At 42.6% G+C, this 24,580-nt stretch overlaps 1 protein-coding gene and 1 long non-coding RNA gene across 9 annotated transcripts in view; one reads left to right on the top strand and one right to left on the bottom strand.

Annotated features, from left to right (window-relative positions):
- Positions 1–24,580, bottom strand: part of NTNG1 (netrin G1) — a 160,286-nt gene that overhangs the window by 114,258 nt on the left and 21,448 nt on the right. The window lies entirely within an intron of this gene.
- Positions 7,809–24,580, top strand: part of LOC137860287 (uncharacterized) — a 31,075-nt gene continuing 14,303 nt past the window's right edge. The window contains exon 1 of one of the 2 annotated variants that reach the window (XR_011098809.1): positions 7,809–7,891. This is a non-coding gene — a long non-coding RNA (uncharacterized lncRNA). Of the gene's footprint in view, positions 7,945–24,580 lie in introns of both variants that reach the window. The other variant, XR_011098810.1, reaches the window with a different exon arrangement.

Genomic DNA, 24,580 nt, shown 5'->3' on the forward strand with positions numbered 1-24,580 from the left:
CACTGACTGCTCAGAAATATGTTAACACTCCTGTGGTGTGTGTGCTGGTGGATTTGTGGGGCTTTGGGGCAGCTGCCCCTGTGCTTGTAGCACTGCCTCTTCTCATTCTGCTGGTGGGCAGAAGGAGCGGAGCCACTGCTCACCCCCAGCATGCATGCAAGGGCTGGCAGAGGCACAGCCCCTGCCTCTCCCTGAGCCCCCCGCCCCGGCCCTATTCCATGTGAAGAGGGCACCACGTCCTCACTGCCCAGGAATGTGTGCCAGCAGCATGGGGACAAGGGAGCTTCTTCATCAGATGTTCCCCCTCTGAAAGCACGCCTCCTAGCCCTTCCCCAAACTTTGCAAGGTCAACCCCTACCCTCCACTTTTGCTGAAATGTTTCTGTTGGAAAATTCAAATGGTTAGAAAGAAATCGATTGCAATGAAGGCAAGTTTTGAACTTCAGCATTTTGCCCTGTTATTTTGTGCTCAACACTGCTTTTCTTCTTTGCACAGGCATTAACAATTCATCTTTTGATTGAAATAGCAAACAAAAGGTCTAGGTATTTATCTGAAAAGGACTGAGAACCGAGTTCTAATGCAATTACCTCAAAAAGAAATGTATCAGTGGAAAGCATATTAGATTAGAATGAAAGACGCTCACTAATCACACCTAAAAACAGAAAAGATTTTTTTTAAATAAATATGGCTGAAACTACCCTATTAGTTTTACGTTCAAGATATTTTCCCCACAATTCAGAGAAATGTATTTCCTAAAGCTAGGAAAATGTACGTTCCCTTGCAAATCACCTCTGTTCAGCTGGTCTAGATACAGTTATAGCTAAGGGTGGCTTAATGTTCTCAATGTGGGAATGCCAGTGCATATCGCAGACCTGTCAATATTCCAAAATGGCAGTATGTAGGTATCTTTCTAAACGAGTAGTTCACATCATGCTTGGACACCTACAATGAAGATCGGTGAAGGTTTTCTATTAGAGAATTTATTTTTGATAAACACTTGATTACAAAAAGCCAAAAGCCAGAGTGATTGCATTCCTTACATGTGTAATAGCAGCTAACACGTGCTGTACAAATATATCCATTATTTACAACCCACCTAAAGCTCTATCAGCACCAGCAGCAAAAGAGACAATCTTATCAGCAGAACTTCTTTGACATGAAGCTGCTTTTCTTGCAGATAAATGCTCACTGGTTCTGCCAGGCTCTACAATGAAAACTTGACAAACGTGCAGGGCTGCATCCCAGCTCTCCGCAAACAATCAAACAAGTAGCCGGCGCTGATCATCGGAGCTGCTGGCACAGTCTTAACCTTTTCAGTAGCAGCTGTGAGAATATTTTCTCAGATCTGAAGAGAAGCACAGTTTTATTTTTCCTCAAAAAGTTCCAGAAACAGTAACATGACCTTTTGTGGAATAGTAGAGAAAATTGGAGAGATAATGGATCCTTTGAAACAATGAATCAATGGGTGAAACTGAAACAGAATTTGTAAGTGAAAATCTCTCTTACATAATCTGTCACTCTGAAAAAAAATTGCACTTGTTGCATTAGGGAGTGAAGTGGCTATCGTTCTGTGGTGAGAATGTGACAGTAGCATGTCCTGGAGTCTGTACTGGGGACACCCCGCTCAGGTTATTTGGTCCCCACAATTTGCCTAAGAGTCTAGTTCTTTGCATACAGTGCAGAAAGCAAGGAAGCAAAAGAAGAAATCACCTAACCACCACTGTTCCCCATGTCTCCCGAAGGAAAAAGAAGTAAATGAAATATTTTTTAAACGTGAAGTAAGCCAGCACACACAAATAGCGGTTTGTAAATTGTATTCCACTAATGCTGAATAGCGCATAAGTGGTGTTGCCTGTGTGACTCGATGATGGACATGTGCTTTTCTGCACATTTTTTTCAGCCTGCACTTGTGCAGGCTGAAAACAAACTGTTCCTGCAGGAACAAACCGCAGGGCCTGTTACAACGACTGCAGGTGCAAAGAAGAGCAAAGGGGCTTTATGGGGTGAGTAGGAGAGGGCTGGTGCTGAGCACGTGTGGGCCAGGCTGTGGTGCTGTGGGCTTGCTGGAGTCACTGCAGTGCTGCTTCTCTGGTTTTTGGCCAAGTGAGAGATTCTGACGGTCATTAAGAAAACCTGTGCTTGTTCCTCTCTGACCTTGTAGCTCAGTTTGAGACATGTTTTGGAAACTATGTATAAGAGACTTGAGGATTTTAGAGCATGGTTTATGTAATTTAGTGGGAATTAGCAGAAATGCCAAAAGTAACTAGAGCGGCATTGATGCAGCATGCTTCAGACTGCAGGCATTGGTTGTATGATTGCATCAAAACCTTAAGAGTTAGGTTTGTAAAACATGTACCTATTACAGGTATGGAAAATTAACAATTGTAAAAGCATTATTTGACTGATGGGACAGTCTGAGCCTTGACAACAGGGATGTAGCAAGCATGCCTCTCAGGTAAGCATCAGCTTCAAAATCATTGCTCTGCCTCCCTCCTGAGCAGCCTGAGCTCAGAAAAAGAAAGCACCAGAACCTGCTCTTGACCCAGCAAAGCAGCTCCAACCTCACCATTAGGTTTGAGTTGCTGTTACATTTGGAGCATAAAGGGGCTTCTCCTATCACTCTTTTGGTGCTGAGATTATTGGGGAAAGTTCGGTGAAGATGCAGGTGCATCATGTATTAAAGGACTCAGCTACAGCCCTTTGTCCTACACCCGTGTGACTTTTTCTCCTAATCCAGAGATAAATGCAATCGAGAGTGTTCTACTTTCTGTTCTGTCCTTCACAACAAGAGAATCCAATTCCCCCAGGGAATTTTGCCTTTCATTTCAGCTCAGATCAGTGTTTTTTTTTTTTTTTTTTTTTTTTTTTCTCAAATGGATGCAATTTCCATATGGATAATCACTGTTACTATTATTCACAATTTCTGTTTTTCTGCTTGGAAGTCTCAGTTAAGGATGAAGCCTTGTTATGGCAGAAATCGCATGGGTCCATTTAGCACTGCAGAGACAGTCATGTAGCAAGGATGAGAAATTCGCCAGATGCAGTCAAAACTGGGAGACAGGGAAATATGCTGTGTTTTTTTTTTTTTTTTTGAAAGCAGTTTGCAATCTACAAAGAACTACGAAAAAAAAAAGGAAATTTCTAGCCATCCAATGATGCTGGATTTCAGTAGCGAGACTGAAACCAAATGACTCAGGAAATTTCAAAGTAATGAAAAGCAAGGTATTACCTGAATCTATTGTCTTGTGAATTGTTACCTTCACACTGTAAGATTATATTCTACCTTGTGAGGTTTCTGTTAATTGTGTCACGGCCATTCAATCACTCATAATGAATAAAGCATATTAATTTGAAAATCCATGTTCATTTGAAAATGCATAAAGCCAAAAAGTATGTTTCTGTTTTTGAAATGCATATTTAATTTGTTGTCTTGATCCCTCTAAGCAATTTCAGTGTGATACTACTGGAATGTCTGGAAGGTGCGTAACAATGTCAAAATGGAAAGCTCAGGAAGAAGAACCAACACATAAATATGGGGAAAAGTATAAGATTTTCTTCAAGATAGTCTTTAGGGATATATTTTTATATATCATTAAAACATTTCTGCAGGTAGAAACTACTTTGGAAAAGGACTAGTAAGATATCAGCTCTTTCTACACCATGCCTGTTAAATACATCTATATATCCACATGTATTAAATACAATGTAGAGGATATGATGGTTTTAATTAAGGTGCTAAGCATAGTTAATTAAGTAAAGAATTAATATTATTTTAATACCTCAAGATCAAAAGATACATCTGTTAAAAATTCCAAGACAGTACACTAATATAAAGTTTTCTTTACAGTCTTATGGCTGTCACCTTCCAGCAAAGCCAGAGTCCTTTGGGAATCAGAAATACTTCATGCTTTTAAAATCCTTTTGAATTCACTACAAAAAGAAATCATAGCACAGCAGCATGCTTAGAAACATCTCAAAACTACTGCTCTTTTTAAAACACTGACAAAATTTGTGATTCATGGTAATAAAACTCACATTCAGTGCACGGTTTTTTGGGTCCCTACGGTGACATTATTAAACAAATAAGTAAAACACCTCACAGTTTTATCTGTGCTTGATTACTTGTGTGAGTTTTAGCCAATTACTGCTAAATATAAAAAACAAAATTACAGCCTGTATAAAATGGAAAGATTAGAGGATTTTTTTTTTTTCTGTTTTCTCCCCCATTTCTCATCTATCCATAGGACAGTACGTTGGATATAGTTCATTTCACCGCTGCCAGAGCAGGTCTGACGGCCAGTTCCTCAGATTGCTTCTCTTTCAGGGGGTGTCAGAAATGACACAAGGAAATGAAAGCAGAAAAAATGCATTACAGTTTGAGTGGTGGAAATTGCCAGGAGGATTAGGCAGGCACCATTGCTGAACCCATTTTTGCCTTTTTACAAATATAATTATGTTTTGACTTGATACTGTCACTTCAAAACAAACAAAAGAATCTAAAATTTCATTGAAGAAAACAGTAATTTCTTAAAAGAGTAGTTTTAAAGTTTATTTAGATGTTGCTTGTTCAGAAATGGAAGGATTCATAGTGGAGAGATAATGTGCTGAATGGTGCATTGTTCATTAGCAGTAAATAGTGGTAAATACAATACCGCTCTCCCAGCTCTTCCATTTATATAGTCGAGTTGGCTGGTCTGCCAGCTCTTCTGTCCAAAAATGCATTAGCAATTCATCAAAAGAGCAAATGCCATTAGAAATGGGAAGCCCAGGGAATTATTTTGCATTTGATTTCCAGTTCTGATAGCACTATTATTGATTTAAATATTCTCCAGCATTACATGCACTAGACACAAAAGATCATTGTATTTTTGAACTGCCAATCACAGGAATCCTGAGTTGCCCAAATACTGATGGCTTTAATAAAATTGAATATATAAATCCTTTAGGTCAGATTTCTAGCTTGTTAACTAATAAGCAGAAGCTTCTTCAACGGAAGCTTCTGGACCAAAGTGTAATTTCTGAAGATTGTAAAAATGCAACCCTAAAACAGCTCTATCAGGGGTATGATATACCAAAAAAGCCAAGTATTCTTTGCTGCAAAAATCCATTTTAGTTAAAAGTAGTGACAGTGAGGAAGAAAAGATTTCCGCGTGTTGCCTGTTTCAAGTAACTAACAGCACATTAAGGTCAGCATCGAAAGGCCATGCACAACCCAAGATCAAACTCGTCGTGTGACCGAGACAAGGCCTCCCCAGGAGCACAAGCTGCTACTGCCTCCATTAAAAAGCTCCATTCTATTAGGAAAAACAGGACAAGACCAACCATGTAGAAAAGAAACACGATCATTTTGTCTTCCAGTGTAAAGTCTTTTAACTGTGTTCCTTAAACATGCAAGGTTGTAGTTTATTTAAAATGCCAAACTAGCTGGCTGCAGCGTTGGGTGTACAACTGGAAGTTATCAGGGTGCTGGGGCTCCCGTGCCATAAGGACGTCTCCAAAAGACATCCTTGTGTCGCAGAGCCCACCTGACATGACCCGTGGTGGATGGTGCCTGTGGTGAACAGCCACAGTGTCTTTGGGGACAGGCGGCTGTGGGTTCAGCAGTTTGGATGCAGAGGAGTTGCTGCTGATGTGAAAGGTCCTAAAGAAGGATTAAGTTGCAAGTGCACAAAACAGACATCCCAGGCTGCTTCAGGAAGCATACAGTGCTGCAGAAAACAAGGACTCATTGCTAGCCTTTGGTCCTCCCGAGGAACAAACAAGTAAGTCATTGCCTGAATGGGAAAGAGACTTGGCAGGAGACCGGGCTACAAAACAATTTTGACAGTGGTTAGCAAGATGTCCAGAAGAAAGATGTGGAGTTGTTTCTGCAGCTAGTGAAACACTATATCCTGCCACGGGTGGGACAAACAAGGCTACAGCTTGTGGCAGTGTAAGGCTGTATGGATTTAAATCACCACAGCTGCTGATGGAACCCAGGAAAAGGAAAATAAAAGATCTCACATCTTCATGTGGGTATAGCTGAAAGGGCCAGCTGGACGTTCCCACAAGGCCGAGATAAAATGAGTGTGGATCAGAGCTTGATATAAGAAAGCACAAGTTTAATATTTCATGGTTAATCTGTTCAAAACTAATATTTGATACTGAGTAGAACTGATGGGGAAGGAATTTGATCCCTCTTCTTGTAAATACTAAAACAACAAGCAAACAAAAAGCCAGAGAAGGAGCTATGCTCAGATAAATGCACCCATCCAAAACCAACAGACAAGAAATGCTGCTGGAGCCAGACACAGTGACACTTTCAGCTCATGAAGGACTTTGACATCTATTCTCCAGGGACCCTGTTGGAGGGATTTAAGTCATGGCCCCTCCCTGGAGGTTTGTGACCCACAGCAGAGCTGGCAGGCTAGACCGACTGCTCGCTTGAGTGCAAAATTCATCAGCCTAGCTTAGCTGTGGTTTAAGCTAAACCTGGAGACTTTGGGCTGGCTGGAGAAGTCACGGGCAGTAAAGAAATGGGCAATAAGCAGTGAGGAGGGGGGAGGAAGAGACGGCAGTAAAAGAAGTGGTATTTCCAATCACATGGTGAAGGTGTCAAGGTTTTCAAAGACACCTGAAATAGCAGGTTCTGGGGAGCCATAAATCCTCCAGATATGACAGCCAACAGAGAGGACAATCGCAATAAATGAGGAACAGACGACCGCCTCTCCTCCCGTTCCTTCATCAGCTCCACTTTCACTTTATTGAAATGTTTGTGCCGCTTCAGCCCTGCCTGGAAGTAACAGAGCCTGTCTCACTTTAATCAGCAATGAAAAAGGACAGTGGTCCCAGGAGAACAGAAGATAGGACACGTACAGAAATGCAAACTACCACACGTTTCCCAGTATGTGCTGGTACAGATTTAGACACAGGCGGGTTACAATTCTTTTCTGTTTTCTTTTATTCTCAGTTAGCAAATTACAGTGGAAAAACTTAGTTAATCAGAACTAACTTGTTCCTGGCACACTAGCAATTACATACATAACTGCCTACATGCGATATAGAAATTCAGTGACTCTATACCTAGAAAAACAAATGTACGCGGGCTGGAGAAAGAGTGGGCTGAGGACAGGTACGAATAGTATGGCTTAGTTAACTTCTCTGAATATTAAACTTCAGAGTATTATTCTGAGATACCTGATTTATTTATGGTTTTAGATTCTTATTGTATAAAGTATACATTTTTTTTTACAAGTTTTAAGTATCTTCTAACTGAGAAAACATCAGAAATCCTACTTCAGATATCCAAGGATGACAATGGATTTGCTATGCTTGATTTACTTCTTGAAGTTTTTTCCCACCTACATCTTTCTCAGGTGCCACCACTTTGCTTCTAGTTTCAAGTTTTAAGAAGGCATTATACTTCTAAAAAGAGATATTCTTCAAATCATATGTAATCTCAACACCAGACTGTTACATCTAAAAAATTATGTCTGAAAATGCCATGCACAAATGTATTTTTCCCAACATAAAAGCACAATACTGATGTAATGCTCAATTTCTAAATAATCTGGTGGAAATTGTATCATAACATGTATTTCTTTTTTTTTCAACTCATTTTTTTTTAGGTTCTTTTCTGTTCTGATTACAGTGGGGCAAGCTTTTCCTTACTATAACCCAGCTTTTGGAAACGAGGTGGTAATTGGATGTGGATGATTGTTCTATTTGACACTCATCACAACTTTACCCAATTAAGGTCAGTGATGGTGATCAGCTGTCAACTAAGCGCTTAAGTTAGCATGTCAAGGTCAGTGTAAGGTTTGCTGAAGGCTGGAATGACGTGTGGACGTTTCTGAGCAAGCTAAGTTACAAATGATTTGAGTAGAAATAGAAGTTTTGTTATTATTCTCTGGTACTTTTAGCTTTTTTTCTAGAATTTTATTGATATTACTTCATGCATAGCTGGTATGTCTATTTCTGACCTTGCAGTTACTTGTGAAAACTGGTGTGTGTTGGTTTCTGCTGCGTGTGCTGGAGTATGTGTTCCTTCTGGGAGTGCTCTTGGTAGGTGGTTATGTGGGAGGCCAGAGGAGAAAGTTGGTAGGAGAGATCCTGCTTGTTTCATGCTGTGTTGCTGCTGGAGCTGGTATCAAAGCAATGCGTTGGTTCTGAATGCCCTTGGTGCAAGTGCTTTGTCTCAGTTACCCAACGGTGTCGGTTCTAAAGATCTCAATGCTGAAGGCTCATCAGGTTGCGTGCTGTACCCCCTTAGCTTGCCTGGGAAGGCTGCGATGTATTGTGAGATACAGACAAAGAGCAAGCCTACCTCATGGGGCAACATTGCTGAAGTATTTATAATCTGTTGTTTGTATTTTATTTTTTTTCCCCAATTTAAAATGTGCTATGCACCATGGAGGAGAAAGAACATCTAACAGCATATGTCTTAAATCTCTTGTTAGTAAATTAATACAAAATCCGTTATTACTTAATCACAAATTATCCCACTCCATACCAGAATGGCAAAAGACTGCACTAGACATCCAATGCCCTAGAAGCACCTGGCTGCCATGCTAGCTGTTTTCCAAGATGTTACAAGCACACTTCTTTTCCACTAATCAGTGTAAAATATCAATTGCTACACTTTCCTGAGAATAACTTTTTCCTAGATAATTTTCCTAGATAAATTGCAGATGTCCATACCATATATTATTTAAAGCTGACTACCTTTCTAACTGATTTCAGTGACTTCTGAGTATCTTTCCATAAACTTTGAGGTGTTTCAGTGGCTACTAAACCATATTAAAATTGTTTTCTATAGTAAGCCCAGATCCCATAAGTTCAATAAAAGTACTACGGAGACTGCACAGTGTCCCCCTGTACTTGGCTCTGGTGAGGCCACACCTTGAGTACTGTGTTCAGTTTTGGGCCCCTCGCTACAAGAAAGGACATCGAGGTGCTTGAGCGGGTCCAGAGAAGGGCGACAAAGCTGGTGAGGGGCCTGGAGAACAAGTCCTACGAGGAGCGGCTGAGGGAGCTGGGCTTGTTCAGCCTGGAGGAAAGGAGGCTCAGGGGCGACCTTATTGCTCTCTACAGGTACCTCAAAGGAGGCTGTAGTGAGGTGGGGGTTGGTCTGTTCTCCCACGTGCCTGGTGACAGGATGAGGGGGAATGGGCTAAAGTAGCACCGGGGAGGTTTAGGTTAGATGTTAGGAAGAACTTCTTTACCGAAAGGGTTGTTAGGCATTGGAACGGGCTGCCCAGGGAGGTGGTGGAGTCACCATCCCTGGAGGTCTTTAAAAGACGTTTAGATGTAGAGCTTAGGGATATGGTTTAGTGGAGGACTTGTTAGTGTTAGGTCAGAGGTTGGACTCGATGATCTTGAGGTCTCTTCCAACCTAGAAATTCTGTGATTCTGTGATCGGTACTTCAATTTTGACTGCTTTAGCCTTGTGAATTGGTCTGGTTTGGTTTCGTTGGTGGGGTTTTCTTTTTGTTAACAAGAGACTCTGACCCTTGGAGATCTGGAGAAAAAACGGGTCGAGGCAGGGTTTCATGGGGCAGCCTTTCTCTCTGGCAAGCCAAATGGCCTGGGGGCCAGCCAGCCCCAGAAAAGGGGGCCCTCAGCCCCCCCCAACCCTTGTCCTTGCTCCACATGAGGGCATCTTCCGGGCCTCTCCCAAGGCAGCCGCCTTCGGCCTCGCACAGGGTGCTCCATCACAGAGCTTTGCCAAGGTCACAGTGGCCACCAGCGGGCCCGCCCTTGCCCCAGGCCCTATAAAAGGGGCCCCCCGCCACTGGCCCGCCACTTGCTCAGCGATTTGGTCTTCTGAAAGCCGGTGGCTGAAGGAAGGCCAGAGACAGGAGCAAAGCGAGAGAGAGGCGAGCAGCAGCCCTTCTCAGTGCGAGGACAAGAAATTGTTCCTGGGACCACTGAGAAGGATGTCTGGCTCTGCATGGATGCGCCGTGGGTCGAGGGCCAGCACCTCCAGCACAAGAACCATCAGTGCCCAGGAGGTGTCTGGTGCCTGGCCCAGAGGCTATTATGACAAATATCATTGGAGCCAAAGCGATGTGGGGAGCAGGCCGGCCCCTCTGATGGACACCAACAGCAGACCTGGGCCTAGCCGGAGGTCCAGTGAGGACAGCAAAGAGAGAGAGCGTGGGTTGGAGGGTTGGAAGCGGAACTGTGCCCAGAGGACGGAATATGATGCGGGACCCAGCCGTGGCCAAGGGAGAGATGACATCAGGAATTCCGTGAATGAAAATCAAGCGGAGAACGGAATGGACCCGAGGCACGGAACTGGGAGGCGTCCTGGTGCGGCACCGTGGCCGGAAAATATGCCCAATGGAAGGCAGCCTGTGTGGGCAGTCCCTGCCAGGGACTGGCTCGTCCTCCAACCCGCGGAGCCCATGGAGGTGGGTGCACAAGATGAAGAGCAACCGATGGAAGTGGACCCACCTCGGCCACAACAAACATGGGACTCCCCTGGCAGCTCTCTGAAAAGTGTCCTCAAGGAACGCTGGCAGCTGTGCAGAAGGGCTCGGCAAGCTCCCTATTCTGCATCGCCCAGGCTCCACTCCAGGCATTAGCCTGGAGCCATGTGGCAATAAAGACCTTTGCCAATTGTCAGGGGTTGTGTGAGTGCTTCTTTCCCATCCGCCAGCCCTTGTGCGAGAGGTGGCAGCCCTTCTGCGCAGAGCCTCGAGGAAGAGCCCAAAAGAGGCCCCAGCTCCCTTCGGGCTGCTGCGCTGGGGTGACAGGAGGAGTCCCCAAGGGCCACCATGCGCCTTTAAAAGTTGTAAAAATAAACTGAGGGGTGAAAACAGTAGTGTGTGAGTGATTATAGCTGGCTACTTTCTTATATTAGGAGTGAGTTTCTATAACTGAGTAATTGGTAATGACAGAGGTGGGGAAGGCTGAGGTACTCAGCAACTTCTTTGCCTCTGTGTGCACTGGTAGAAGGGCTTCCCACATCTTTCATTTCCCTGACCCCATAGATGGAGGCTGGGGGAGCAGAGTCCCACCCAGTTTAAGCGAAGAGCAGGTTCGAGACCAGCTGATGAATCCAAAGAGGTACAGGTCTACGGGACCGGATGAGAAGAATCCCAGGGTCCTGAGGGAACTGGCTGATGGAGTTGCCAAGCCTCCCTCCATCACAGCAGAAAAGTCCTGGTAGTGGGGTGCTGTCACTGGGGAGTGGAAAAATGGAAACATCACGCCCCTACTCTTCAAGAATTAAAGAATTGAACAAAGAGCACTGCTCTTCAACAGGTAAAGCAATTAGGAGACATTACTTCTCAGAAGAGCAGTCAGGCACTGGGATAGGTTGCCCAGGGAGGAGGTGGTGTCACCACTCTGGGGGTGTTCAAGGCAAGGTTGGACGTGGTGCTTAGGGACATGGTTTAGTGGGTGACATTGGTGGTAGGGTGATGGTTGGACCAGATGATCTTGAAGGTCTTTTCCAACCTTATTTATTCTATGATTCCATAGTTTCATTTCCAAGTTAGTGGAATTATTTTATTTTCCTATTTATTCCCAATTGAAAAGGACTTTCTTGCTCTGACTGCAGGTGGTGTTTTCGTCCATCCCTATGGTGGCAGGGAGGGGTACAGAGAGGACACGGAAGGCCCACCTGTTAAACAGGTGGCTCAGGGGCTGGTGCCAACACAGAAATCTTGGGTTTTTCGACCATGGGGTACTTTACTCGGCATCTGGCCTGATGGCCGCAGGCGGGTCCCTATCTTTTAGGGGAAAACGGATCCTGGGCCAGGAGCTGGTGGGGCTCATTGAGAGGGCTTTAAACTAGGTAAGAAGGGGGATGGGGCTGAAGCAAGGATTGTTGGAGCTGTGCCAGGGGGAACAATAGCAAGGCCGGGGGATAAGGCAATGGCCCAGCTGAAGTGCATCTACACCAATGCACGCAGCATGGGTAACAAACAGGAGGAGCTGGAAGCCGTCGTGCAGCAGGCAGGCTACGACGTTTAGATGTAGAGCTTAGGGATATGGTTTAGTGGGGACTGTTAGTGTTAGGTCAGAGGTTGGACTCGATGATCTTGAGGTCTCTTCCAACCTAGAGATTCTGTGATATTGAGCAGAAACTTGTGGAGAAGGAGGAGACAGAAAATTAAGATGCAAAAGAATAGGATACAAAGTAACACTGGAAATATTGAGATACCACTCAATCATTGCTGTACCCTCTCTTAAAATATACTTTTGCTTACTTCACCTGAAATAGGACACAGCAGAAATAGAAGAGACTTAAAGTCAGGTGATGGAAATGACTGGATGTCTGGACTGACTTCTACAGGAGGAATTAATGAGTTTGGAAGAAATACAACAGCATAGTATGACTTGCACAAAAGTAGTTAATGAAATGCTCTATTTTTTCTCTTACATAATGAAGTAATACAAATCACTAAAATAAAAGGGTACTATATTTAAGGTCTCTTACCTATGGTACTTACTCTTGTGATATTTAACTGAAAGCCTGAGCATTGCGAAAGAGGTGACAAACTTGTAAAATGTTTGGATGCGTAATGGAAGAGAGCTCCATTTAGGTCAAAGCAGATTCTAGATTTATGTTGCTTGTTGCAGAAAGCAGAATTTAGTACTGAAAAAGTGTAAAATAGCTCTTTAAAACTTGAAAAGAAAAAAAAAAGTAACAACTGTTTCAAAAGCCATTTCCAACTCTCAAAAGGTCAAATTCAGCCCCAGAACAGCAGGTACAAAGTACACATGAGCTGAATTTGGTTCTAGAAGTATATGACTTTATCTTTCATCTCCAAGGTTTTTTACTTCACTTTTTTTTTTTAAAGCTTGGACTGAGTTGTTATTCTCAACACAGTCCCATATGCTTTAATGTGACTATCATATTTTATTTGTGCATTTTAGTCAAATGCATTAGTCATGTATCAGGGATGACCTTGCAAGGCATAACTTTGAGAGTAGGAGAATATTACAATATTATGAAAGGAAATCTAATTAAAATGATATAAAGTTAATAAAGACAGAGCATTAAGTAAAAACCAAGAAAAACATGCGCTCAGAGAGGGCACTAGCTCAAAATGGCACTATGGGATGAATGCTGTCATTCTGACGCAAATGTTTTGAATTTCTTTTTCTGCAAGCATGTTCATTGCTAAAGGTATTTGCAACCAAACATAGAGTGTTCCACTTAGATTGCTCTGTAGTTAAATGAAACGAGTCACTATAAAATTGTTAAGTATTTAAAAATAAGGGCACGTTAGGAAATACTTAATCAATAGGGATTGCGAAATACAAACCAACCCAAGTAAGAAAGGAAAACTAATGAGTCATTTTTTTAATTTTCTAACTAAGAAAGCATAGCATCCAGTACTCTGGAATATTTATAGTTCTTTTATAGTACTGGTGCTATAGGACTGCAAGAGGCATATAAAACACCAAAATGCAGAAAAGGTATGACTTGCTGTGTAAGATTACAAGAAAATCTAGGAGCTAGCCTGTTCTCTTGTGTGGTCTGGGAAACAACCTTCATGTGACAATGACACGATGAGAGGTGTAGAGCAGCTGTGATTAGCAATAATGCTGACCAGAGCTGGGTGGTGGTGTCCTGAAGAACGCTGGGTTAGCATGGCTCTTTTATGAGCCCATCATGAGGGGAAATGGCATTGCTGTTTTGTACCGGGAGCATGCCAGACTTGCCATATCCCCTTTATAAGCTGATAAAACCAGGCTAGATCTGCTGTCTGCTGCGGAGATGTGCGCTGCCATGTCTGAGCAGGGAGAGCACCGTGGGTGCTGCGACTCCCTGCTCCTTTCCTAGCCTCAGTGCTGAGTACTTATGATACAGCAGCAGTTATATATGGGCTGTACTTAGTGGTATTCGAAGCCAAAAGAGAAGAGCAGAGGTTTTTTTATTTTTTAAATTTTTTTTATATATATATATCCCCTTCCAGTATGAAGAAACAAAATGTGCCAAATTGTGACTCCTAGCTTGCACTGCAAACTCAGGGGCTGCCATCATTATAACCCTATGTACAATATTGCCTCAGGATGTGACCATGGCAATTTGTGCTTCCTCAGGAAAACCAGTGCTTATTTCAACCTGACTGGAAGACAAGCTTCTGATAAAACAAACAAAATATAAAAAACAAAACAAAAAAAAAAACACTAAACAAACCAACAAGCCCCCCTGTAACACAACCACCGCCATGCATGAACCTGATGAAATGCTGCCCTCACTGAGGAGAGCTGAGCCTTACATGCAGAAGCTGTGTCATGCCTCAAATAAACAACTCGAGCTACTTAAGCAAGACATGGTTAAACTGAGAATTGTGTTATTCCCTTTTTAGCCTAAATTATGGGTAGACCTTGGCATACGAAGCCTGACTTTGGAAGTGTGCCGACTGCGTGTCACTGCCTCTTTGCAGCAATGATGTGATTTTGATTAGCGCGCGGCGGTGCGAGGGGAATGCTGATTGCAAAGAGTAATCCCATCACCTGACAACAGTGCTGTGATGAAATCTGTTACCCAGATTAAAGAGGGAAGGGCAGTAACTCATCAGAAAATGCAGAACTGTCTGCTTAATTACTTGAAAAATGTCTCAGCCACTACCTTTTATGACACCTGGTGGGTATAAACATGTCCACAGTTTTAATTAATTTTACTGCTTCTTTCATTGCACCTGTATAGCCTGGAGAAATGGAATTCTAATGAAATTACAATCAAGCATTTCTACAGGAGTTTGAAACACTTTGGCAATAACCAGAAAATGAGGCATTTCCATGGGTTTAATTAGGGAAAGAGCGTACGTGGAAAAATACTTCCCTGTAATTATTCCAAATAAAGCCACGGTGCAAGCTTCCTTCTCTTAATTCATAAAACAACGCTCCTCTCGGTGTCCATTTTAATTTGGAAAGATAACACAGTAGGCTTTTCTCTGGGGCAAAGTGGTGTTATAGTGAAAATCCCACTCTTGGTATTTTCAAAGCAGCAACAGCATAAGCTTACACCTTTGACCTCGCAGTCCTGCAGTGCTCATTTAAAATTGATGAGTGAGACCCTTGAATTTATTCTGCTGAAAAACACACTTTTTATAATGATGTTTAGGATGCTGAGCAATTAGTGGCATGTTTATAAAATGCTGGCTCTGCAGAAAAACAAGGGGAGCGCAGTTCTTTCTCACCTCCTTGGGAGGGCAGAGGGAACCAGGCTTGCTTGCGTTCCTCAGGGATGCTTGGCAGGAGTTGCTGTCGTGTCAAACACATCCTGAGTATGTGCCTAAGCTTCAGGAAGAGGAACCTTGAATGTTCCCTCGTCTGCATTGCTCTAGAAAAGAGTCGTGCTCAAGCTGGTCTAAAGCAGTTACAATGGAGATAAAATCCCAAATACAGATTTTAGATAGAAATCTAATGTTCTACTCTAATGCTTGCAAGTCAATTGTTGCGGGTAACCCTTCTGCAGCTGTGATTTCTTTCGCTTCTTTTGTATTTTAGCCTGTGGAGTTCCTGTAGAAAGGAAAGCAAGTGCACTGGGGGGTTGCAAGGGTGTGTGTGTGTGCAATCCATATAGGTGAAATTAGGGAAGAATAAGGAAATGGGGAAAAATAATGGTGGCTCTGGCCCAAACGATGTCCCACCCCATCACACCAAGTGTCTTGGAGGTGGGACTGTAGGCAGATGGGGAAAAAGTGACTGCTGATCTCGAGATCCCTGAAGGGGGTGGCTGGAAATGGTGGCAGGAGGACTGTCCCTTCCCTCTCAATTTCAGTGCAGAGACACGGTCTGTGTGTGGCCATCAGAGGCTCCCTGAGTGAAGGACACACTAAATGCAAGTACAGCAAGTGTGCATGCATCTCCTGTTCTTTCTCCCCACGTTACTTTACCTCTAACTGCTCTACAGTACTGCAGATTAATACCATGCAAATCTCTGGCTCAGCTAATGCTGATCAGAACATTTTCCATGGGTCCATGCCGTAACAACAGCAACTTTCAGAGCTGGTGGGGAATGGTTTGAAGCTAGTTACTAAATTTTACTTTACTCTCATTAAATCCTTCATTCTGTGGACAAATACTGCGCAGTAAATGTAGCTCCAGTCCCTCATAAACTCACTGACTGTTAATGTTAGCAAGTTTATATAGGCATTTAGATGGGTCTTCTTTTATGCAATCAAGCACATTACACTTGTTTTAATTTTTTGCTTCAAAGACTTAACATCTGGAAGTTACAAAATTAACAACTCACTGAAAATGCTATCACAAGTATATAAAATAATTTTAAAGATCATTTTGTAACCTGGCCATTCACAAAAATCCAATGTGACAGTTATCAGATACAATAAAATACTACAGCAAGAATTTGCAAGGTTTTTGTCATAATGCTTACGAGCATTTTGGATTTCATGTTTCCTCTCTATTCATATTCCCTGTGCTTACCAATTAGCATCACTGGAAAGCTCTCAAACATTTCTATGCATATGAAATTACTTATTGCAAGCATATTGACATTGAATGGCCTCCTGATCCTGTGATGGGAAGTAAGGAGCTTGCACCAGTACAGACAGACTGCCAAGCAACTCCAGGACGGGCACTGCTGAAGTGCTGCTGGTGGAAGCAGACCGCACCAGCTTGAAGCAAAGCATCAGGGGCTGTGTAATGCACTGTACCATCCCCCATTACTTTTGCCACAATCTGTTTATCTGCTGCTGCAAAGTCAGCAGCCCTTGTGCCAGGTGCTCATCCTGGCTTGTTTGTGAATACATGTAAAAATCCCTACTCTTCTGAAATCCCCGTCTGACCTCAGCTGCGTTTGATACTCATGTGACAGTGAAGAATCTTGCTGGGCTCTGCAGTTACGCTTTGATCCAAACCCACGCGTTTCCCATCACAGAGCAACACCCCACCCTGCTGCTTGGACACTCGCTCTGAGGACAGTCTGAGGACAGCACTGCCAGCCAGGTATCAAGGAGCCTGCTGCATGTCTCACATGTGAGGAAAGGACTGGTGTGTCCCTTGAGAAGTAGGTACCAGAAACCCCCGTGTGTTAATTGCCCTGAACAAAGCCATGGAATATCTGCTGCAGTAAGACAAGAGAAATCACAATGTCTCCATTCAGAAATGCAGCAAAATGATGGACCTGTAAGATGCCTGTTCCTTGAGTGTCACTTGTCTCGCTGCACATGGATCGCTGTCACCACCACCCATCGCTATCTGTTTTTTATCAGAACAAACCACTGCTCCTTAACAAGGTAGAAGATGAAGTAGAACTTGACCCTCAGTTTAAAACGCAAGGTACTGGGGGAGAAGAAAAAGGATTGTTGCAGGGCAGCTGATCAGCAATAAGAGAGGCTGTAATGTCAGGAACTGAAAGCTCTGCAAGTGAAGAAGGAAATCCAAAATTACAGGACACATTCTGCAGAGCATGTCTTAAGAGTGAGCAGATTTGCCGCACCTTCTGCCTGTCAGGTGGATTAATTTGGAAAGTCACACTTAGGCTAAATATGTTTACACTGTATTTAGTTCCACACAGCAGAGATCTGAGCTAGCTATAAATCTGTTGTTCAGATGCTCCTGAGATAGTTGCAAACTCGATAGCTTGGGTACTAGCAGCAGCCTAGCTTTGGCAGCACAGTGCTCATCATGGGCTAATTGACCTTGCTGAGAGTGCACTGGCTCTACCAGATGATTTATGGTTTCTGTGCTATATCACTATCATATCTTTGTGATATGGTCTTTCCTATCCATCTTCCCAGTTAAACTCTCATTCAGGCTCTCACCATCCCGTGTCTTGATTACAGCAACAACCTTTTCTCTGGCCTTGACAAATGCTGTCTTGCCCTGTTGATGATTATCATCCAGAATACTGCTGCAGAGACCCTTGTATTTATTTATTTTTTAGCTCGTTGCTTTGACCACCAGGCACTTCCATTGCACTCCAGCACCAGCTCCCCCTTCTCCATTTCATCAGACCCAGGCTGTTTGCCTTCATTTTTAAAGCCTATTCCCACCCCACTCCTCATCTCCCATTCAGTATCAGGAAACCAACTCCTGCTTCGTATTGTTCCTTGGTGGTAAAAGCCTTCACTTGTTAATTGTTTGATTTTTATTTACTTATTACATAGGCACCCTTGTGCTTTCTCCTTGTGCTGCCTTTTGCCCTTGGGAGGAGTCCTCCATAAATGTTAGTGAAACCAGATCATTAATCTCCATAAGGTTATCACCTTAAAAGCACCTCTTTTGCAGCGATGTCTAGTAAAAGTGTGATGCTAAATATTAATTGTGCTGTATTATGACTGTCTATCATGCTGACTAGTGTTGACTCCTTGTGTGTGACAATTTGTCCATACCTGTGGGTTCCTTAACTTGCGTTTGGGGAGAAGGGACATGTGGGTGTTTGGACAGAACCTAGCACAATAAGGGTTCATAAACACAAGTGCTCTTAAATAGTGGGGTTGTACAAATAATTATTGCAGTGCTTGCTCAGGAATGAACCAGTTAAACGCTGGAGTTTATGGCAAACATGCATCTTCAATGGCCCACTGGCAGAGCGTAACCCTCAGTCTGCCTTCCCCTGCAGACTCCTACAATGTTTTAGACTTTGTTACTACCCACTATTCTCACACTATTTTTATGTTCAGAGAACTCTGATTCCCTTGTGACAGAAAAGGGATGAGAGGCATGGAAAGATTTTTAGACAAAGAGAATCTGAGAAGGGTGGGCTGCTTAGCTGAGCAAGGAGACGTGCGGGAAATGATAAGCACCAAAGACACATAGGAAGTACATTAAGTTGTTAAAACAGCACCATCAATGCTTTTTGACTTATTGGGATGTCTGAGTTGTAACAGCGATCTTTTACATTTTTCTGGTGTGGTGAACGTGAGAGCTATTCCTTGAAACCTATCACTGTGACACCAATTTTCAAGAACTCTGTACAAAAGCAGGAACTCTCATGCTCTGAGATAGAAAGTGAAGCCTCTACAGATCTTAATACCACATTTAATTGCTTTGAAGGTACCTACAGAGAACAGTGGGACAGAAAAGAATATGAATTGTGGTTTCCCATTTTCTCCTATTAATTTTCCTCCAAGAGATTCTTTAATCACTCTGTTCATTAGGAGCTTGCACACTGAGGCATTTAGGAGTAACCCAGTACCACGGGAAGGTCACCGCTGCAGCCACAGAGCTGGCACGAGTGCAGGCGTTTGCTCATGTTCATTGCCCATTCCCAAAAACCACGGGGGTTTTCACGGAAGCCTCAAAAGAACGGAAAGGTTGCAGTATAAATCATGTTACTTGAGTCAGAGGTTTCCAAGGTTTGGAGAGCTCCCTTACCATGGATTTAAACCATCACACAAATACTAAGTGTAATGAAAGTTATCAGAAACGATGTGTGCGTTTATCAGAAGTATTCTTCCAGCTTTGCTCTGTGCTTCAGTTCATGATAAAGTGTAGCATGATCAGCTATCACTGTACATCTTCATTTCTGGCCCTTCTAATTCAGATTAGTTCACGCATCTGCCGGATTTCTGTCAGCTTTTCCAATGCACATGAGTCTTTGCTCTGGAGAAGGGACTGATTCCATGCGCTCACGGTTCTCCATGTTTATCACAGCAAACTATCTACAAATGCTTTGGTCTCTTCCAAAGTGCAAGAAGCAACGCTGATTTACATGCTATGAACTGAAAAGGAACATCAGAGGAGAGTATTTTAAGCTTCAGATAACGCTAATCTTAGCTGGAAAGCCTGTGGTTTTGATCCTTCTTGGATACCTGCTGAACAGTGAGCTGTCTGCACGACCCCCCTGCTCTTTTCTCTCTGATAAATCTGAGATTCAAACGCGCTCTCTTGTACTCAGGGAACATTATGTGGATTTGCAAAACTTTCTGAAAGACTTCCTGTCCATTAGCCATTGGCTGGTTTACAAAAAGGCATAAATATAGCGTTTTCCTCTTGTAACAGATGTAATCTCCCTGCAGTGTTGTTCATAATGTTCGAAGGAAAGCAATATTCGTTTTTTCTTGGAGTCGCTGAAATAGCGGCATCTCAGCATAAACTGAAAATATGTTTGGAACTTAATTTGATTCAGCTTTCAGAATTTCACACATGTGGGATGAACACATGAGGATCAGTTTTCTGTAATTAGAGTGAGGCACATTAGGAGAGCTTTATCCTGTAAGGTCATCTCTGCAGGAAAAAAGCGTTTTCAGTGCTGCCAAGAAGCACCTAAGATATGCTGTTGCATGACCCACTAGACTGGCAATTTTTTCTTTCCATTGGCATTCTTAAAGCTTATATGAAGCACAGATTCATCTTATTAATGATGAATATATTATAAAAATTGTTACCTGTTATGTGGAACAAATTTGCCTGTTTTGGCTTCCAGTTCATGCTCATCACAAGTGGAGAGGGAGAAAAGTAGTCCTAAAAAAACATTTCATCCTGATTAAGATTTGGAAGAAGTCTTGGCATAATTCAGAGCATCCTAAATGTTGCTCCAACTCATGTTGGTTACACAGGCCCCAGCGTACTGGCTGTCCTGACCATCTGGAATGGTTTTTCTTTGGTCCACTCCACATCCTCCTGCTGCTGGCATGGTCTGCCTCCTGAATGTGCTTCTGAAACAGGGGGAGGATCAAAGAGCAGATGGCACTGAGCTGGCTTTGCCAATCCTTTGCCACTGGAGGAAATTTTCTGTGCCAGTAAACATCTTCTGCTCCTTCTTTGAGCTTGCTCTTCAGCTACTTTGCACGGCCATCCAAACCAGGGACCAGTGGATTTACCTCCAAACCGACCTAGGTATGGGTGAGGGCACAGAGGGAGCCACGGCTGACAAAATAGGGGTTTTGTAATGAATGAGGCAGAGCTGTGCAGTAAAATCTTCAGGGATACAGGAGCGAGCCCCCAAAGAGGCAGAGGTCTAATATCTATTGAAAAATGAAGATTAAAAATAAATGTTGAACAGCTGCTCCGCTCCCTTTGCACTAGACAAGGACGTTTTTAAGGGTAAATATTGTTTAGAATAATCCATTGTGCAGAAGCCTTTGGATTATCCCCTGCTCCCATAACATGCTTCATAATAGCTGCCCTGAGTTGTACCAAAGGACTGTCCGCAGCCTTTTTGCTGAGGAAATCATTAGGAAACCCATTTTATATTTCAAAATCTAAACAAAGTACTTCAACAAACGCAACAGCAGAGCAGGAGCAAGCTCCTGGATGAGTGGTGACAAGGTGTTTCATAACTGAGGATCTGCAAACCCTTGCTGACAGCAAGAGCAGCGCAGCGGGACCAGTGTTCAAGGAAAGATATTTTAAGTCTGGCAGAAACTTTACTGCTCTTCTACAACCCAAATCATCGTGGCATCAGTTTAGACAATTTTTATTTCTGAAGGGCAGCATCTGTCCTACTTGGCACACTTAAAAACTTGAAGTAGGCTTTCTGCTTTGAAAAATACATAACAAAAATATAAGTCAAATTGGCAGAACCCTGTATTTTGGATTTTTTTCAAGTTAATAATAATTTAACAGAGCACACCAAAAATGGAATTTATGCTTCAGTCTGACGCAGCCTAGAAAAGCATCTCACACACACACAGTTTTGAATAGAAATGCTGAGGATCTTTAAAAGTAGCCATACCACCAGACCCTGTAGTAAAGAGCAGCCGTAGCTTCTGCAGTGTTGTTGGTGACTGGTTTCAGACTAAAGGTAGAGGGATGGGATCCTGAAATTGTAAGGAAATGTAAGGTAATATCTTGATTGTGGGACTACAAAATTTGTACTGTAGCTTTGTCTGTTCCCCAAAATAAGAAAACAAAAAGGCTGTACAGACTTCAGAAGACTTTCACCAAATAATCTGTGTTTAGTAGAAGTTCAATACCTGTCCCCCATTCACGTGAAAACCCCTGTGTGGGGTTGAACCTGACATTCCCCTGTGCAGAAGTGGACTTGTTTCCTTTGCTTCATTCTTTTCACAAAGTGCCCAGGCAAAATCCAGGCATGTTTCACAGAGCTGGGCAGCGTCTGTGCAGTGTGAAGAAGTGCCAGCTGCCTTTGTTTGTCCTCAAGTACAACAATTCTTGACTCTGGATGTCTTGGAAAAATCTGGCTAGCTACCCCACAGGAAGTGGACAGACCATAGGATGTGTATGATCGCTGGGGGCTGGATGAAAGTCAGATCAGCTAATTCCTCATTTATATCTATGTTTTTAAGCCTCTTCCAAGAATATTTTGACCTGGGTAGAGAAAAAGAGCCATATGGCATCTTCTGCCACTACAACTGCTGCTAGTACCATCAGTGCATTACCTAGGTGATTTGCTGAGATTCAGGTGTGTCACTAACTTGGGGCAAACTCAATTGTAATTAAATTGTGTATTAGTCAGGGTCATAATATAAACCAGCTTCTTCTTTATGTGCCATTTGCATTGTATGCTTTGCCATGTCTGCTTACATGTGAAGAGACTTGACCAACTGCTTCTCAGGGCCATAGCTTTTTCCAGCTTATAAGCCCATCCCCAAATGTATCTGTCTTCTGTGATGTCCTAGAAGCCAGACAACACAGAAAGCAGAGGGAATGCCACTCATACAGCCGCGTTGTAAATAAAATCAAAGAAAAGCGCACAATCAAACTCAAGACCTCATCTTGCTAAAGTCGGTCTTATGATCCCTACTTTTTTATTGCTGCTTACATTTATTTCAATTATACTGTAAGTTATTTAGAGCAGGGACCATGTCTTCCTTTATTTTTGTACAGTATCTGGCCTAGCGAAACACCAAGCTTAACCAAGGGCATTGACAGTCTGAATAACCCCCCATTTATTTCAGTCATTTGCTGTCCTGGGAGGTAAATGACGGCTAAGGGAGTAGCTCTTGATTTTGGAAGCATCTTCAGAAGTTGCTTATCATTAAGCATACACCAAATAATGATTCCTATTTGTCTTCTTTCTGGGGAAGTCAGAAATTCTAGATTGTTTGTGCATGTTTAATAACAGGATAAAAGGGCGTAATAGTGCCAAAAGGCAACACCCCCCCCCTCAAAAAAACAACCAACCAACCCCACAATTTCCAAACCCAAAACCCCGTACATACAATGCACTGTGGATGGAAGAGTGATATCTCCTCCTTCTTGTGGTATAGATTTCTGCATCAAATATTAATGCTAAGCATGATGTAAACTAGTTCATAAAGCTTAGAAAAGATGAAAACATCACTGAAAGTTATCTGGGGCCACTCTACATGTATTCCTTAACTTTGTCTTAACATGTTATTTAAAAGAGGTGATACAGTTCTTAAAAGCTTAGTGCTTAAGAATTCCAAATAGTAATAATCAGATGCTGTCGGATTGTACACAATAATTGCAGCTGCTTTACGAGCTTTTGTTTGAACCATAACCTTAGAAAACCAGAATACGGATCATAATAAAATTACAAATAGTGACCAAGTAAAGAATTATGCCTTTCATAAAAATACTTTATAAAATTGTGATGATAAACAAACTAGCACATTTTACTATGCAGTGAATAAGTACAATTCCCTACCAAAGGAACAAAAGAATGTCAGTTCTGTAGGTATTTAAGGTAAGTGTGGGACAATACAGGGCAGCAGAAAATGGAGACTTAATCTCAAATGAATGCTATTAATATCATAAAAAATTAGCAACTCTGAGAATTCTCTACATCCTCTGCCTGGAAATGGAGACGACCAAAATGAGATGCAAATCAGTGCCTTTATCTAATGAATAATGCAAATGAGTGTTCGTCTTATGGCGCGGCAGTCTGCAGGAATCCTCTCTGCCTCACCTCACATTTCTTGTGGATTTAAGCACCATGTGTCAGAAGAAATTAGAGAAAGGAATTGCCAAGAAATGACAAAGCCTCGGAGCCCCCAGTCAGCGCAGACAGCAAGGTACATTAAGATGCATGGTACAGAGAAGGAAAGAGTTGACATCTCATTAAAATGAAAATATTGCTATTTTTCCTTCACCTAGTTAATGGAGTTGTACGACATTGTAATCTGCAATTATTTGTGTGACTATTAGTTAGAAACATCTTCCAAAATGATAGCAAGGCAGGATCTCTGAAAACTTTATGGAATCTTTTCTTTTTTGCTTTTTTAAAAAATCACTGCTGCTATTATTTTATCTCTCGAAGTTAACTGCATCAGCATTTTTCTAACAGCATCACAGAGCACAGTGCATCTTATCCATTAGTCACAAGCCTCGCTGTAACTTTCCCTTAGCATCTAATATTACCTTCCAAAAATATTCTCCAGCAAACAAACCTGAAGGCATGCAAGCCCTGAAAATTAACTCTTTTTTTCCAATTGTTATTTTGCCTGAATGAACTCCTGATTCACAATTCAGGACAGACTCCATCTGTTCCATTAAAATGCCGTAGCAGGCAGACCTCAGCCGCTGTCACGTCCCTCCTCTTTGTCATTGCATTGGATCCCAAAAGTGGGGACTTGTGGAACTTAACGCTTTCCTGGCAGGAACTCTCTTAAAATACAGAGCAGGTAGCCTAACAAGGCCATTTGCTCCCTGGGCAGCTTCCCAGTTATCAGATACAGGGTGGTGAAGGAGCAGCCCAGCCACAGAAGGGAACTCCCAAGGATTTGCAATGCGAGGA

This window comes from Anas acuta, chromosome 8 (genome assembly GCF_963932015.1).
Source record: "Anas acuta chromosome 8, bAnaAcu1.1, whole genome shotgun sequence".
Classification (NCBI taxonomy): Eukaryota; Metazoa; Chordata; class Aves; order Anseriformes; family Anatidae; genus Anas; species Anas acuta.